Source organism: Arachis hypogaea, chromosome 20 (assembly GCF_003086295.3).
Source record: "Arachis hypogaea cultivar Tifrunner chromosome 20, arahy.Tifrunner.gnm2.J5K5, whole genome shotgun sequence".
Classification (NCBI taxonomy): Eukaryota; Viridiplantae; Streptophyta; class Magnoliopsida; order Fabales; family Fabaceae; genus Arachis; species Arachis hypogaea.
The window spans coordinates 134,736,082-134,751,967 of NC_092055.1; the positions used below are offsets into that span (position 1 = coordinate 134,736,082).

The 15,886-nt window shown below is 35.7% G+C and overlaps 1 pseudogene; it reads left to right on the forward strand.

Annotated features, from left to right (window-relative positions):
- Positions 1–11,540: 11,540 nt before the first annotated feature.
- Positions 11,541–15,021, forward strand: LOC112783921 (pentatricopeptide repeat-containing protein At5g15340, mitochondrial-like; annotated as a pseudogene).
- The last annotated feature ends 865 nt before the right edge of the window (positions 15,022–15,886 follow it).

Here is a 15,886-nt window from a genome sequence, read left to right on the forward strand (position 1 = left end):
CACCATAGGTCCCCAATTTCCGGGTTTTTTAGTACTAAAGCCTATTAAAACGAGTGTGCATTACTTTTTATCTTGTCATATCTAAATTGAAATATTTTTCTTTATTTTATTAGAGGTTGAATAAAAGATGAACTAAAACGTAATAAATTTAATTAATGTTTTGATATAAAATTTTATAGTCATCGATCTTTTCACGTATAATTTAAAATAAGAAATAAATTATAATTGATAGATAAATAATATATATAAGTTATAATTTATTTATATATAAAATTATTGATTATATTTATATTATTATTTAATCAATTCGTGAGTTTAAGTTCGGATCGTGAATTTTTGATGACCTGAACTTGAATTTTGGGGTTAGTTTGGCTTAACTTACTCTCATCTCTAATCTCAAATAAAATATATAAAGATTTTATAAATGATTGTAAGTGATTGATTCGATAAGAATCATTGTATATATTTATTTTTCTACATAAATATACTAAATAATGAGAATCTATTACTATAGTTTAGTGGCTGTCATTTCTTACTAAATCTTGGTGATTGATTAGATCTTAAAATTTCTATTTTCTTACTAAATGGTGATAATTGGTTTAGTGTAATTTGTGTTATTAAATTTTGGTACTACTATGAATCTTTATGATAAACTTAGTATCCAGCCACTTATCACAATTTATCTATAAAAAAAAGTTTTGGACAGGATGGATCTAAAATTTTAGTAGAAAAGAGATTGAAAATTAAAATTTTTTACAATTAATTATAATATTATATATTTAATAATATATAATAATTAGTCTTTTTTAATTAAAAGATATTAATAAATTTTTGTCAAATAAAGAAGTTATCTTTATTCTTATAAGATATAAAAATATTTATTTTCTATTTTTTGTTAATTAATTTGTTTTATTAAGTATTGAATAGAGTATGTAAAATATACTCGTTTAATAATATCTAATAAATAATCATTTTAATATCATAAAAAAAATTAAAGTAAAAAATAAAAATATCTTTAGGTCAAATAAATTCAATCAATTATAATATTTATATATTAAAAACATAAAAAAATTATATAAATAAAAATGTATGTTCACAACAGTACAAAATATGAATAGAAATTAAAGAAATTTATGGGTGTGGAGAAAAAAATAGTTATGATACTATAATTTACGTTTTATTAAATTAATTCTTTTTTAGTTTTTACATTTATTCTGTAGAAGCAATTACACTTGTTTAATACTATATTTCGAAAAGGAATATTGGCTCTAAAACAACTGAAAATATCTCAAAAAAATTAAGCATATATCTTACAAAAAGTTTATGCCCCTCTTTATTTCTAAAGTTAGGATGTCCTAATCAACCAACGGTTATTGCATCTCCATTATTCAATAGATGTGAATGAGTCAAATTACTTATCTTTTGATTTATTAGTGAACTATCTTTCTAGCAATTATGAAAGATGTTCCACTAGAAATATTCTTGTTATTGTTTCGACTCATATTCCCTAAAAAGTGAATCCCGCTCTAATAGCTCCGAATAAATTAAATACATGCATTAAGATACGAAGGCTTCTTATTCTACAACAACGAAAGTGCTTTTTCACTCTTTCATATACTAGGAGATTTCACTTGGAAAGGAGAATGTTCCCTACTAATGGATTCGGATACATAACCATAACTATGGATTCTAATGTACGAGATTTTGTAGCAATTATCAACGAGGCCCTATCGATTAGTATTATAAAAAAAATCATTATAGACACTAATATAATTATATCTGCTTTTCTAGATAAACTTGGGATTTGCAATCTCAGGTAAGATCAGTTCAAGATCATGGGATCTTTTAGGAAGGGTTATTTCAAAAAATGTACTTCTAAGTAATTGCTCCAACTAAAAAGACGAAATAATTTTTCATTATCTCGATTGAAGTAATGAGCCCCAATATTGGTATATTAGGAGCTCATTACTTCAACTAGTCTCTGTGTTTTTCGAATGGATCTCTTAGTTGTTGGGAGGGTTATCCAAAAACAATATATAAAGCATATCCAATAAAACTTACAAGCAAATCACATATAGAAAATTATCCTTTTTTATTTTAGAACATTGATGTAATATTAAAGTGCATTTAAATTGTTTATGTAAATCACCTTAAATATATAAATTTTATTATTTTATTTGTGTAGTATTATTTTAAGAATTTTGCTAACTTGTGCCTTAAGAACATAAATTAAGCATACCATAAAAATTAAAAAATATATATTTTATAAAAATTATTACAAAAATGATTTATTTTTATATTTTTAATGCATTAAATACATCAAAAGTATTAAAAAAATTCTATTGTTATTTTTTTAAAATGTGTCCTTATTTTTTTAGAACACAAGTTAATTAAATTTTTATTTTAATTGTTTCAGATGATAAAAGTACTGTATTAATAATGTGTATTGAATTTTGAAAATTGTTAGACTGTTAGAGTGTAATTGAGAAAGTTTAAGAGGTTAGTATTTTTATTAAAATTTAGTCAGTACTTAATTAACAAAAGAAAAGTGAGTAATCTTAGATTATTAGATGTAATTTTACACCATTAAAAATATTAATAATGACTAATAATCATGGTTCTGAAAACCGAACCGGACTGGCCGGTTCAACTGGGTTAACTGAAAACCGGTCATATGGTCGGTTCGGTTAACTCTAAAAACCGGTTAGCAAAAAACCAGTCAGAAAACCGGCCGAACCGACGGTTAACCGGTGAACCGCCAGAATCGGCCGGGTTTTTAAGGGATTTCCGGTTCATAGCTACACTCAAAACGGCGCTTTCTAGTGTTATATATATGACAAAAATACCCTGAAGATTGAAACCCTAGCCGCTATCTCTTACCCTCATCCCACCCCTCTCTTCCTCTCTGAAATTTGATCTCTGGATAAGAATCCAGCCCCAAACCCCCTTGGAAGCCACAGCCACCATCCTCCCTCTGTTTTGTTAATTTGGCTCTGCTCTTGCAAAACCAGATATCTTCTTGGAATTAGTATTAATCTCTGCTAGAGGATTGGTTATGAAGCTTCCTCCATCGCTATGAAGCCTGAGTCTATGGCTTCTCAACTCAGTTTCAGCATTCATGTCATCTTGGTGGAGGACTGCGGCAAGCAATTGGGTGCCGTCAGATCTAGATAATTGGGAGGATGAATACCGGCTCTGTGTTCTCTTCCAGAACTTAGCGCTTAAAATTTCAGAACCTGGTAGCAAGCAACATGCATACCTAGGAGCACCAGGTTTAGACATTCTTCCACTTGATACGGCCAAATCATAAGAGATCTCATCCAACGCAAACTCAAGGCCTTGCACACGAGTCTCCAGAGAATGCATTCCACTCTCAGATCTTGAACCCAACCCTAATCCTTTTTCCACAGCAACACCCAGCCACCATCCACTCTTCAGATCGGCCCTCTTCTCGCCGTCGCCGTGCTCAGAGCTCTTCTCACCGTCGCATCTCTCTCTTCAAGCTCTCTGTATCTCTTCCACGGTTGCTTACTCACAGTAGCAACCCTTGCTTTCACCTTCATCCTCCGACAGTTGTTGAAGTCCACTGTCCTTCTGACTGAGTTAATTTTTCTAGCTTTGAGTTAATTTTTCTGAAATAATTTTGTTGATTGTTGATGGTTTTTTGTTAATTTTTTTGTTGATTTCTGATTTTATTGTCCAATTGTAATGGATTTTAACTTCTGAATTTGTCTTCTGAATTTCTGGATGTAATTGTTAAATGTTGATTGTGTTCTGAAATTGCATGTATCTTTTAATTTCTGAGTTTGTCTTTTGAATTTCTAGATGTAATTGTTAAATGTTGATTGTGTTCTGAAATTGCATGTAACTTTTAAGTTTTAACTTCTGAGTTTGCTTCTGAATTTTTGGATGTAATTGTTAAATGTTAATGTGTTCTGAAATTGCATGTATGTTGGTTTGTTGATGTGATTAAAAATTGTATAAATTTCTGTTAATAATTCATATTTAGTTGTTAATTGTATTTAATTTGTGCAAGTTTGTGTTTATGTTTGTGATGGTTGCTGATTATAAAAATATTTTATATTTAATTAAACCGGTTGAACTCTGGTTGAACCTCGGTTGAACCATTGAACCGTTAAACCAGTTACCTTATCGGTTTATTGACCGGTTCGGTTTTCGAAACCTTGCTAATATTATAGGGCTGTCCACGGATCGGATCGGATCGGATATGGATGAAAATTCGATCCGATCCGCACAATTCCTATCGGATCGGATCGGATACAAGATCCGCGTTTTTTTGTGTCGGATCCGATCCGATCCGATCCGCACATTTGCGGATCGGATCGGATCGGATTGCAGATATATCCGCATGATTAAGCTCATTTTTTTATTATCTTTTTAAGTAAAAAATTCAATAAAAAATATTTCTTTCACACTTTTAAATCTATTTGTTCCTAAAATAATTTTAATCAATTTTTTTCTAAATAACAAATAAAACAATACAATACATAAATAACAAGTTTAACAACTACTAACTAAAACATACAAACTAACAAATAAGTAAATATAATAACAAACATTCCAACAAACACTTCCAATAAGTGAAAACAACAAGCACTAAAATACTAAAAGCCTCATTTAAAATAAAACAGCAACATTATAACACACTAAAATCTAAACAATTTGCAAATGCTTATCAACCATCAGCAGAAATAAAACAACTTGATCCAAGATTATAACACACTAAAATCTAAGATTGTTGAAAGAACATTGAGAATGAAGTTTCTTGCTACTTAAAAATAAAACAACTTAATCCATCCCTTCTTAAATCAGCAGGCAGCAGACATCAGCAGCAACCATGAATCGTGTAGTCCTATTAAAATAATACATATTGAAAAATTAGTGAAACATGTTAGAATAAATTGAACAAAAAAATAGTCTAAGTTATTATACACTAATACAAGTACTTAGTTATAAACTTATAATACCTAAGATGGTTCAAGAGGATGTAATTGACTTTGAACTTCAGGATCTCCAGCACTAGTAACTCCAGAAAATTCTATTCAATTAAACAACCAAATATGTCAAAGCCAATGGGATAAAATAAAGAATAAAGAATGACGAAAAATAAATGAACCAATTTATTATATACCTGAATCAACCGCAGCATCTCCTTCATCAAGCTCAACCAAAATCTTAGCAGGTTTTAACCAATTTTGAGTACAAATTAAAGCCTCTACAGTGGTGGGACTCAAAGCACTACGATAAGGGTCAAGGACACGACCTCCGGTGCTAAAAACTGACTCAGACGCCACAGTAGAAACAGGAATGGCTAATATATCTCTAGCCATGCAAGACAGAATTCGATACCTCAGAGTCTTTCCTCTCCACCATCTCAATATATCAAATCCACTAAAATCTTCTGCCACTTCATCTTCCAAATACCTATCCATCTCATTCTTCTTGAGCTCACTTAACTTTATCCTTTGTGTTTGTTTCCACTTGCTCATAGGGTCTTCAATCATAATGCTATCAATGTCACTCGTGTCTAAACTAGGATTTGGTGTAGTATCGGAAGAAAAGCTAGTATCTTGAGTATCTTCAGGGGGGCGAGGATTCCATAAGGTATATTGCTCAAACAATTTAGTAATAATATCCTTCAATTTTTTGAAGATCCTTGAAGACTTTTCACCTTCACCATACATCTCAGACAAAGTGAACTGAATATATTCCAACTTATAACGGGGATCAAGGAACACAGCAACAAGCACTAGATAATTTAAAGATGGTTTATTGGCTTTGTCACTTGAAGTGAAAGAAGAAGAAGAAGAGTAACGGTGATCAGAATCATCCCAATACTTATCAAACTTGGCTTTCATAGCTGATGCCATCTCACGCAACACCAAATCATCACTTACAATCCATTTATTTAAAGTGCATAATATCTTACACAATACATGGAAAAAAGTATTTGAAGTAACATTCAAAGAACTAGAGAATGAAAGAGTTGCATGATAGAAAATTTGCAAAAATCGCATGAAAATACGAGCTCTACTCCAATCTTCATCACTAGGAGGCCCCCCTCATCATCAACATATCTCTCAAAATGAGCATCTTCTCTCGCAAGACGAGCAAATGCCTTTTCGAACTTTTCAGCCACTTCCAACATCATATAAGTAGAATTCCACCTAGTTGGCACATCAAGAATAATCATTTGACGACTAGTAATGTTTGCTTCAAGTGCGCACCTCCTAAAAGTTGCTAATCTAGATGGAGAGGACTTAACAAACTTACAAGAAGTTCTTATCCTAGCAATAGAAGAGCTTAAATCTTTTAAACCATCACAAACAATTAAGTTCAAAATATGGGCAGCACATCTCAGATGGACAAATTCCCCATCCAACATAGTACAACCATTCCATTCTCGCATAATTTTAACCAAAGTATTCACAGCAACAAATTTGGCACTAGCATTATCTACAGTTACAGTACAAAGCTTCCGAATACCCCAATCTTTCAGGCACTTCTCTAACGCTTTTCCTATGGTAGCACCAGTATGATCAACAATCAAGTTAAAAGACAATGTTTTCTTATTCAATGTCCATCCATCATCAATGTAATGAGCAGTTACACACATATAGTTCATGTTTTGAACAGAAGTCCAAGTATCAGTGGTTAGGGAAATCATCTGATGGTTCAACTCCAAGAGGGATTTAAGTTTGGTCTTTTCCTCTATATACAATTGCATACAATCTCTAGCAACTGTCTGACGACTCGGGATTTTAAATTGAGGTTGCATCTCACCACAAAAGTCCCTAAATCCAGTATTTTCTACAAACCTAAATGGGAGTTCATCAATTACTATCATCTTACAAAGTGAAAGCCTACACCGCTCCTGGTTAAAGTCTACTGCCTTCAATGTTGGTGGCTCATCTAAATTAGAATTTGTGAACACAAGGGTTTTTTGTTTTTTATCAACATGATTATCTGGGTTCTTCGCACAAGTTCCAATGTGTTTTTTTAGATTAGAAGTGCCATCCCTACGACTATGACATTGTAACCATTTCAAGCAATGTTTACATTGAGCTTTAGTTTCTTCCGCATTTTTTTTAAAGTGATCCCAAACAATAGAAGCGGGCCTGTTAGCCTTTCGTTTACCTGGCTGGCCTGTCTGTGTCTCTGTCCCAGCAGTAGGAGCATCACTTGAGGCTGGATTAGTCACTGATTCCCCTCCCCTTGCTGACTCAGAAGGTGTCGATGCAGCAACATTTGGTGGAGTAGGAATGCTCCCTACTTCAGATCCACTTGTATTGTTTGTAACTGCTTGCTTATCAGCCATTTCAAGCAACACAATCCTACAAGAAATATCTAACATAATTACATAAATCATACAAACATAGAATAGAACACCAGCATCTCACAGAATTCATTATTTGGCTAATAACAGTTTATCTGGTTCAATCCCTTCATCATTGAGTACTCTTTCAAACTTGACATACCTGAATTTGCTTGGAAATAAATTGAATGGCAAAATTCCTTCGGAACTCAATGGTTTGAGCCGGCTGCAGAAGCTTGACTTGTCCAGAAATAACCTCTCTGGATCACTGACATTCCTTAACAGCAAACTACATCATCTTGTAACTATGGTTCTGTCGGATAATGCTTTAACAGGTAGTATCCCAAGTGGCTTCTGCTTATTTCATATAAACAATAACATGAGCAGAATTCTTTAAGAAACACAATAACAGTAAGGGTAATTACAACAGGTTACTATTATGTATTGAAAATAAGTTAAAAAATTGAGTCCAAATACAGAACAGAGAAATAGAGCATTTCAATTTAGCAGGTTACTCATGAAAATTACCTGAAGTCATGAACACGGTGAAGACTGAAGAGATTAGGGCCTAGGAGTGAGAGATTGGGGGGTTTTCCACTAGAGAATCCAACCAGCTGCTGCTAGTGTTGCTCTGGTTCTTGAGCATCAAGGTTTTCCACCAGAGCTCGCCGTCTTCGATTTTATCCAGATCCAGATCCAAGATTCAACGCCATAACAGCCTGCTCAAGGATCTGAACATCGTCGTCAACGTTGACGAGAACACCGACCAGCGCAGGCAAGAACGGCGGGGGTGAACACCGGGTTGAACGGGAGGGTGAACGGCGGTGTGAACGGCAGAATATAGGTGAGAGTATGAGAGATTGGGGGTCAGGAGTGAACGGCGGGGTGAACGGCAGAATAGGTGAGACTCTGAGAGATTAGGGGTCAGGGGGTAAACGGCGGGGTGAACGGCGGGGTGAATGGGTGAGATTGGGGGTCTGGAGTTTTGGGTTTCACTTTGTTAGGCTTTCACATTTCAGCGCCGTGAAGGAAGGAACAAGGAAGGGAAGGGACGAAGGGTGAAGACGTGCGTGAAGTGCAAAATGTGAAAATGAGATTAGGGTTAGGTTAGGTGGCTGCAACACAAAGTAACTAAGGTATATATATTTTTTATTTTTTATTTTTTAATTATTTTGTGCGGATCTGCGGATCCGCGGATACAACACAGAAACCCGCGATCCGATCCTTAATAGGTGCGGATCGGATCCTATCCGATCCGATCAGTCTGCGGATCGGATCATATCCGCAATTATCGGATCGGATGCGGATAAATACCGCGGATCTGCGGATATGATCCGATCTATGGACAACCCTAGCTAATAATGACTACAAATCACAAAACCTACTAACTCCCTAGCGATATTAAAATTTATTGTTTTTTGTCATTATTTTTAGCCATCAATTCAGTTATTTTAGTTTAATAATCCAACAACATATTTTATTCTACTAATTAATAATAAAAAATAATAAATTTTAATAATTTTTTAGTATTTTTTTTGAATTTTATTTGGAGGATAACTGTATTGTAGAAAAATTATGATTGGGCACAAGTGAGAAAAAATGGTAAAATTATGGCCAAATAATTTGCAATAAATTTTTCAGGATTTGTCCAGCTCTACAAGTCCGAAATGCTATCCAATAACTTCAAGCCATTGGAACAATAGTTTGGCTCAATTCGCCGCAGACTCAATTCAGGGTATCATGAAAGCCGCTTATTAGATTAGTCTTTTTTGTCATTTTAGGTATCATTTTAGGGATTTTTTAGTAATTTCCGTATACAGTAAAAAAAATGATTAACTTGAAAACGGACCGTACATGGAATAGCAGATTTCCACTAAAGTGGTGTGGTATATGCAAGGTTCGGAAAATCGGACCGGTCATCAAACCGCTCTAGCTACTGGTTTATTGGTTTACTAGTCTAATCGGTCTAACAGGTGGTTCAACCGAAAAAAATCATTTTAAAATAAAATAATAAATAAACATGCTAAAATATAATTAATTAATTATAGTATAACATAAATATTAAAATAGTTTTCAAATTTAAAAAACTACATTAAATGTCATCAATCAAATTCATATAATCTTATTAATATGTTGATGGTGGTGGTGTCTTCTGAGGCATCAATGTCTCCTCATCCAGCCCCTCCAATTTCTTCAGCTAAAGCCAGCAATTAGAAAACAAAGCCAGCAATTACAAAACACTAAACTTTCACCCAGCAATTACAAACAAAGCTAGCAAAACCAACACAACCAGCAACTACAAATCAAAGCAAAACCAGCAACTACAACACAATGAAAACAGAGTAGCATTCAGCAACAATCATTACAAAACAGCAGCATAACAACAACAGTGCCATAACAAAACAGCAGCATAACAACAACAGCACCTTAACAAGTCACTAATCAGAAATTCCAAATTTAATTAGCAATCCTATTCTTGTTTCGTGCATTTAATTACTCATAAACAAAACTCAACTCCACCTGAATTGTTAATTTAACCTTGGTCTTATGGAATCATAAATAGGAATACATTACATTGCTCTTTCTCCTAAAATTCAAGCAACAACACATGATTTCACAGTTTAAAACCTTATTCATCGGCTTCTTTTCTGATGCTGTGACTGGGAAGCAACAAATTCAGCAACAAGCAACAAATTTAACAAATCCTAGTAAAGTCCCAATTTATAGCAAAAAGGCAAATTTATTGATTACCAATTCAGCAACATGCAGAAATACAAGAGAAGGAAAATCTGAAAAAGAGAGAACACCAAACCAAAACATTAACCAATAATCACAAAACACTAAACTTTCACCCAGCAATTACAAACAAAGCCAGCAATTGAGGAACAAACAAAAATTGAGCAACAAACAGAAATTGAGCTGCAAACCAACAAACAAAAATCTGCAAACCAGCCAGTTAATTTTCAGATTATTTATTTCTCATGCTAACCAACAAACAGAAATCTGCTAACCAACAAACAAATTATTTATTTCTCATGCTAACCAACAAACAGAAGAAGTTCACAGAGGCGAAGAACAAAGAAGATGAGCAGAGGACGAGTCACTCACCTGGGGTCGACGGAGGGCTACTGGTGTTGACTGTTGAGGACCACGTGACGATGAAGACGATGAGACGGGCTACTGCTTGCTGGTGTTGAGAAGATGAAGACGACGCAGATGGAGGGCTACTGGGCAAGGAACCAGGCGAAGAAGGAGGGTTACTTGGGCTGACGACCAGGCGACGGCAGTCGCGCTGATGACTGGTGACCGTGGCGACGAAGGAGGGCGCGGTGGCAGGTTAGGATTTGGGCGGCTAGGGTTCACTCTTCTCTGTTCTCTCACTGTGAGATGAATATGATTCAGAATCAGCTGAATCATGAGTGAATGGGTTCGGGGGAAGAAAGGGGGGGGGGTGGGGTGCAGGGTGCTCCACGGGTCGGGTCAGGTTTAGGATTTTTTTAAAAAAAAACAATAAAACGGCGACGTTTATGCAGAACCGGCCGGTCACCAGTTCGGTCCAACCGGCCAATTTTTGACTGGTTCGCGGGTTCTTTGGCGGTTCTTCCCAAGACGGTTTCTACAGGAGGACCAGACCGTTTACGTTGTCGGTTCGCGGTTAAACCGATCGAACCGGCCGGTTCGGTCCAATTTTCAAAACCTTGGATATTTGTGAAAGCTTTCCAATGCTATTATGCTTTAGTAGAGTAGATGTTTTTTGGGAAAATAGAATTGATTTTTATATAAATAAAAATAATAAATTATTAATTAATGATCTTAGTTTAATAATAAAAAATTTATGTATTAGATGAAATATTTTTAATTTAACATTTATTTATAACATATTTTTATAACCTATACTATATATATTATATTTATCTATGAATATATTATTTTTAATATATATTTTATATTTTAATAAATATTTTTAAAATATTTTTTGTTAATTATTTTAATTATTAATTTAAATTTTTTAATTTAATAATTTAATAATGTATTTTTAATTTATATTTTTAAATATTAATAATTAATTCTCGATAAAAAAATAATAAATTTAATAAATTTTTTAATATTTTATATTTTATTTTAATGACTGAATTTGGTATAATTTTTTAATAGTAAATTATTAATACGTACACACTTCGAAAATTGATTGAAGTGGTAAATCCGTAAATGGTATGACAAGGACACTCCCACACGCCCACCATACCCCCGCCCTCCACCTCCGCGCCCTCCTCCGCAGCTGCGCCCGCACCTCCTCCTTCCGCCCCGCCACCCAGCTCCACGCCGCCGCCCTCATCTCTGGCCTCCTGCCACCCACCTCCTCCGACCCCCACTTCCTCCTCAACGCCCTCTTCCACCTCTACTCTCTCTCCTCCCTCTCCCTCTCCCTCTCCCACGCCATCCACCTCTTCCATCAAATCCCCAACTCCCACAGAGACTCCGTCGACTACACTGCCCTCATCTCTGCCACTAACCCCAACCATGCCCTTCGCCTTTTCTCCGAAATGCGCTCCCTCCCCCTCCCCCTTGACCCCGTCTCCGTACTCTGCGTCCTCACTAAGTGCTCCCATCTCGGCTGCGTCAAAACGGGCTTGCAGCTTCATGCACTTGTGGTGAAGCTTGGGGTTTCTGGGTGTGTTAGAGTCTGCAATGCTTTGATGGATGTTTATGTGAAGTGTGGGCTTGTGGATGGGGTTAGAAGAGTTTTCGAGGATATGGGGTTGAAGAGTGTGGTGTCTTGGATTGTGGTCTTGGAAGGTGTGGTGAAAGGGGAGGGTTTGGAGAATGGGCGGAAGGTGTTCGATGAAATGCCAGAGAGGGATGAGGTTGCTTGGACTGTGATGATTGTGGGGTATGTTGAGAATGGGATGACTAGGGAGGCTTATGAGCTTGAGGGAGATGATTTTTGGGTGTGGGTTTGTGTTGAATGGTGTGAGCCTTTGTTCGATTCTTTTGGCTTGTTCGCGGTCTGGGGATGTGAGCTTGGGGAGGTGGGTTCATGGGTATGCTGTGAAGGAAATTGGGTGGGATGTGGGTGTCATGGTGGGGACTGGGTTGGTTGACATGTATGCAAAGTGTGGGAGGATTGGTGCTGCCTTGGTTGTGTTCAGGAACATGCCAAGGAGAAATGTAGTGGCGTGGAATGCCATGATTGGTGGGTTGGCCATGCATGGGAAGGGAAAGGATGTGGTGGATATGTTTGATTCCATGATCGGAGAAGGAGTGAGCCCTGATGCTTTGACTTTCTTGGCCTTGTTGAGTGCTTGCAGTCATTCGGGTATGGTTGATCTCGGTTGGAAGTACTTCAACGAGCTTGAGTCCATTCATGGGATAAATCCGGAAATGGAGCATTATGCTTGCATGGTGGACCTCCTTGGTCGAGCCGGACGATTGGAAGAAGCCGAAGCTTTTATTAAAAGCATGCCATTTGCTCCAAATGAAGTTGTTCTGGGGTCTCTTTTTGGCTCTTGTTACACACATGGGAAGGTGAAGCTTGGGGAACAGATTATGAGAGAGTTGGTTCAGATGGATCCACATAACACTGAGTATCATGTCTTGCTTTCCAACATGTATGCATTGTCTGGGAAAGAGGAAAAGGCAAATTTCTTCAGGAAGGTTCTTAAGAAAAGGGGTATCAAAAAGGTGCCAGGAACGAGCTCAATGTATGTTGGTGGCCAGCTTCATCAGTTCATCGCCGGCGATAAGTCTCACCCGCAAACTGCAGGGATTTACATGATGCTAGATGACATGATTCACCGGTTGAGGTTGGGTGGCTATGTTCCCAATACAAGTTCTCAGGTTTTGTTTGGTTGTTCCACCAGGGATGATTGCACTGAGGCATTGGAGGAGGTAGAACAAGTGTTGTTCACTCATAGTGAGAAGCTTGCACTTGCTTTTGGCCTAACAAGCACTCCATCAGGTTCTCCAATACACATTTTCAAGAACCTAAGGATTTGCCAAGACTGTCATTCTGCTATGAAGATTGCATCTTATGTATACAACCGCGAAATCGTGGTCCGAGATCGATATCGGTTTCATAGTTTCAAGCAAGGTTCTTGTTCTTGCTCTGACTATTGGTGAATTCAGCACGGATGGGAGCTTGGTAGGATTGTTGGGGAAGGGTGAGATATACCTGTTAATCCCTTGATCCACTAGTGTATATATTTTAAAGTTGCCCATAAAAGTATACTTGTAGGTTTAAAATCTCTTTATAGTAAAATCTCCTAGTTGTAGCAATTACCAATTAGTCTAATTTCTGTAATTCTATTCTTATTTAATATTCATAGAGACTCAATTTCCCAGTTAATTTCTTTTTCATCCATACTGCTGTTGTATTTGTTCATTGATAATATTAATGTTGAAGTGATTCACAGTTGTGAATTAACAACAAACAGAGTATTGCATACACATTTATGTAACACACCTATACATGAGAAGCTATCTTGGAATTCGTAGATGACTTCGAAGCTTTGTCATATATTGTCGTCACAAGCAATTGTTTTCACTTTATTATCAGGACGGGACAGTAGTAAACTACTATTGTAGAATATTGTTTTCATTTAATATTATTTGTTTGTAACTGATACCAGAACTGGTGTAGCTGTTGCTATTATTGTGCATTACATATTCTGTTTTCTGACATCGAAAACTGGTATGTCACTGTTGATGCAGGCTAAAGGTTTTGTTGCCAATTCTTTTTACAGTGGATTGTCTGCTACTGAGTTTTTCTTCCACACAATGGGAGGGCGTGAAGGGTTTGTTGATACAGCGGTAGGGTGCATATTTTGAATATACTATGCATATTGCATAATATATAATCAATCAGAGCTGGTTTCAGTTAAATCAACAGTTACTATTATTATTATTATTTTTTTATTAAAATCAGAAGCTAATTGACAACCAGGATCTGGTTTGTTAAGGTAATGTAAGCAGCCGCTGGTACATATATTATGACCTTCAAATTGTATTATGTAAGGAGAAATTATTTATTTTTGTACTCAGTCCTCCCAATCATCCATCTAGTTATTGACAAAAAGTCTCAGGACCAGCAAATATATAAAAACCTAACCATCATTCAGCCAGCAAGTATTTTTATACCATCATAATACGGAAAGCCTCACGAGCGTTGTTGAAAAGATTCGATACGATAACACAAACGAATCTCTCTCACGCTCCTCTCCAAGGCATTAGGCGGATATCTCAGCTTCTAGCCTCTTTGATGAGGGTTAACATGGTTCTGCACTCGCAGTTCCATTGACGAAGGTTATGAAGCTTTACCTCTTCAAGATCGCGGCTCCTTTACTTGACTTGTCCGATTTTCAAATCATCGGTGCCGCTGTGTTTTGCACTCTTCCAAGAGGAGAATGAAGGTCTCGATTAATGGAGGATGTGACACTCTCACCGGTTGTTGACTTTCTTACTCTTGCATAGAAATTCTCTTCTCTATCGCTCATTCCTTCTCAACTGCAGAGCAACTCAGAATTTCACTCTCTCGCTCCATGTCAATGGTGAAATCAGTTTTAGAAGAATAGAATATTGAAGTAAGCAGTTTCTCCCTCTTCTAATTTCATGATTTTTGTAATGGCTTTCATATTGCATCAATGAACACCATGATGATTATGATTATGAATTTTTTAGCTTGCAAAGTATGTTATTTATGTTTTTCATAATAGAGTTTAAATTGAATGTATAAAATCCAAATTATACATTGTTCGATTTTGGTTTTCATAATGCAACAATGCACAGTTCACGCAAACCAACTGTTTGATGAAATGTCTAAGACAGAAAATATAAAAAATGGTGGTGTTTGTTGCTTGTTTTGATTTTTCACTGTAATTTCAGTTATGTACTGCGGTTGTCTTTCTACATTTCAGTGTAAGACACCATGTTAAAGCATCAAACATACTGAAAATTTACATCCATTTAACCATAATTCAAAATTTCTATATTAAAAATGAGACATGCAATTATGAGTTATACATTAACCTTCAAATAGTGTTTCACCTAGTTTGGCCTCCTAACAACATAATAATTTATTAATTTATATGAAATAAGCATAGAAATAAATAAGAAAGGAACATAGATAATAAGACAAGATGCATGCTCAATGAAACTGATCTAACCTTAGCTGCTAAGAACCCGAAGTAGAAGTAGAAGCATCAAATTTGTAACAATTCAATGGATGTGCAAACTGGAAGCAGCTCCTCTCTGTTTTGTTTTGTGTTATTTCTTCTCCTGTTCACACCTCACTAGTTCCCTACACTTGTTGGCACAAATATTTTTCAGTATAATTACTATACTGTTGAATTCTCCCAAATTATGAAATTCAAATCTTCAGAACTAGGCAGATTTGGTCATGAAGGAATGTTTGTTAGCAGATCATTCCATGTACATACATTCAAATCTTCACCTTTTTTAAGTTTTAGTGTCATTTGTTAAAAGGATTGCTGTAGTATACATCCTCACGTATTGTGTTCTCTATGTATCTAAATCCAAGAAAAAGTAAATTAT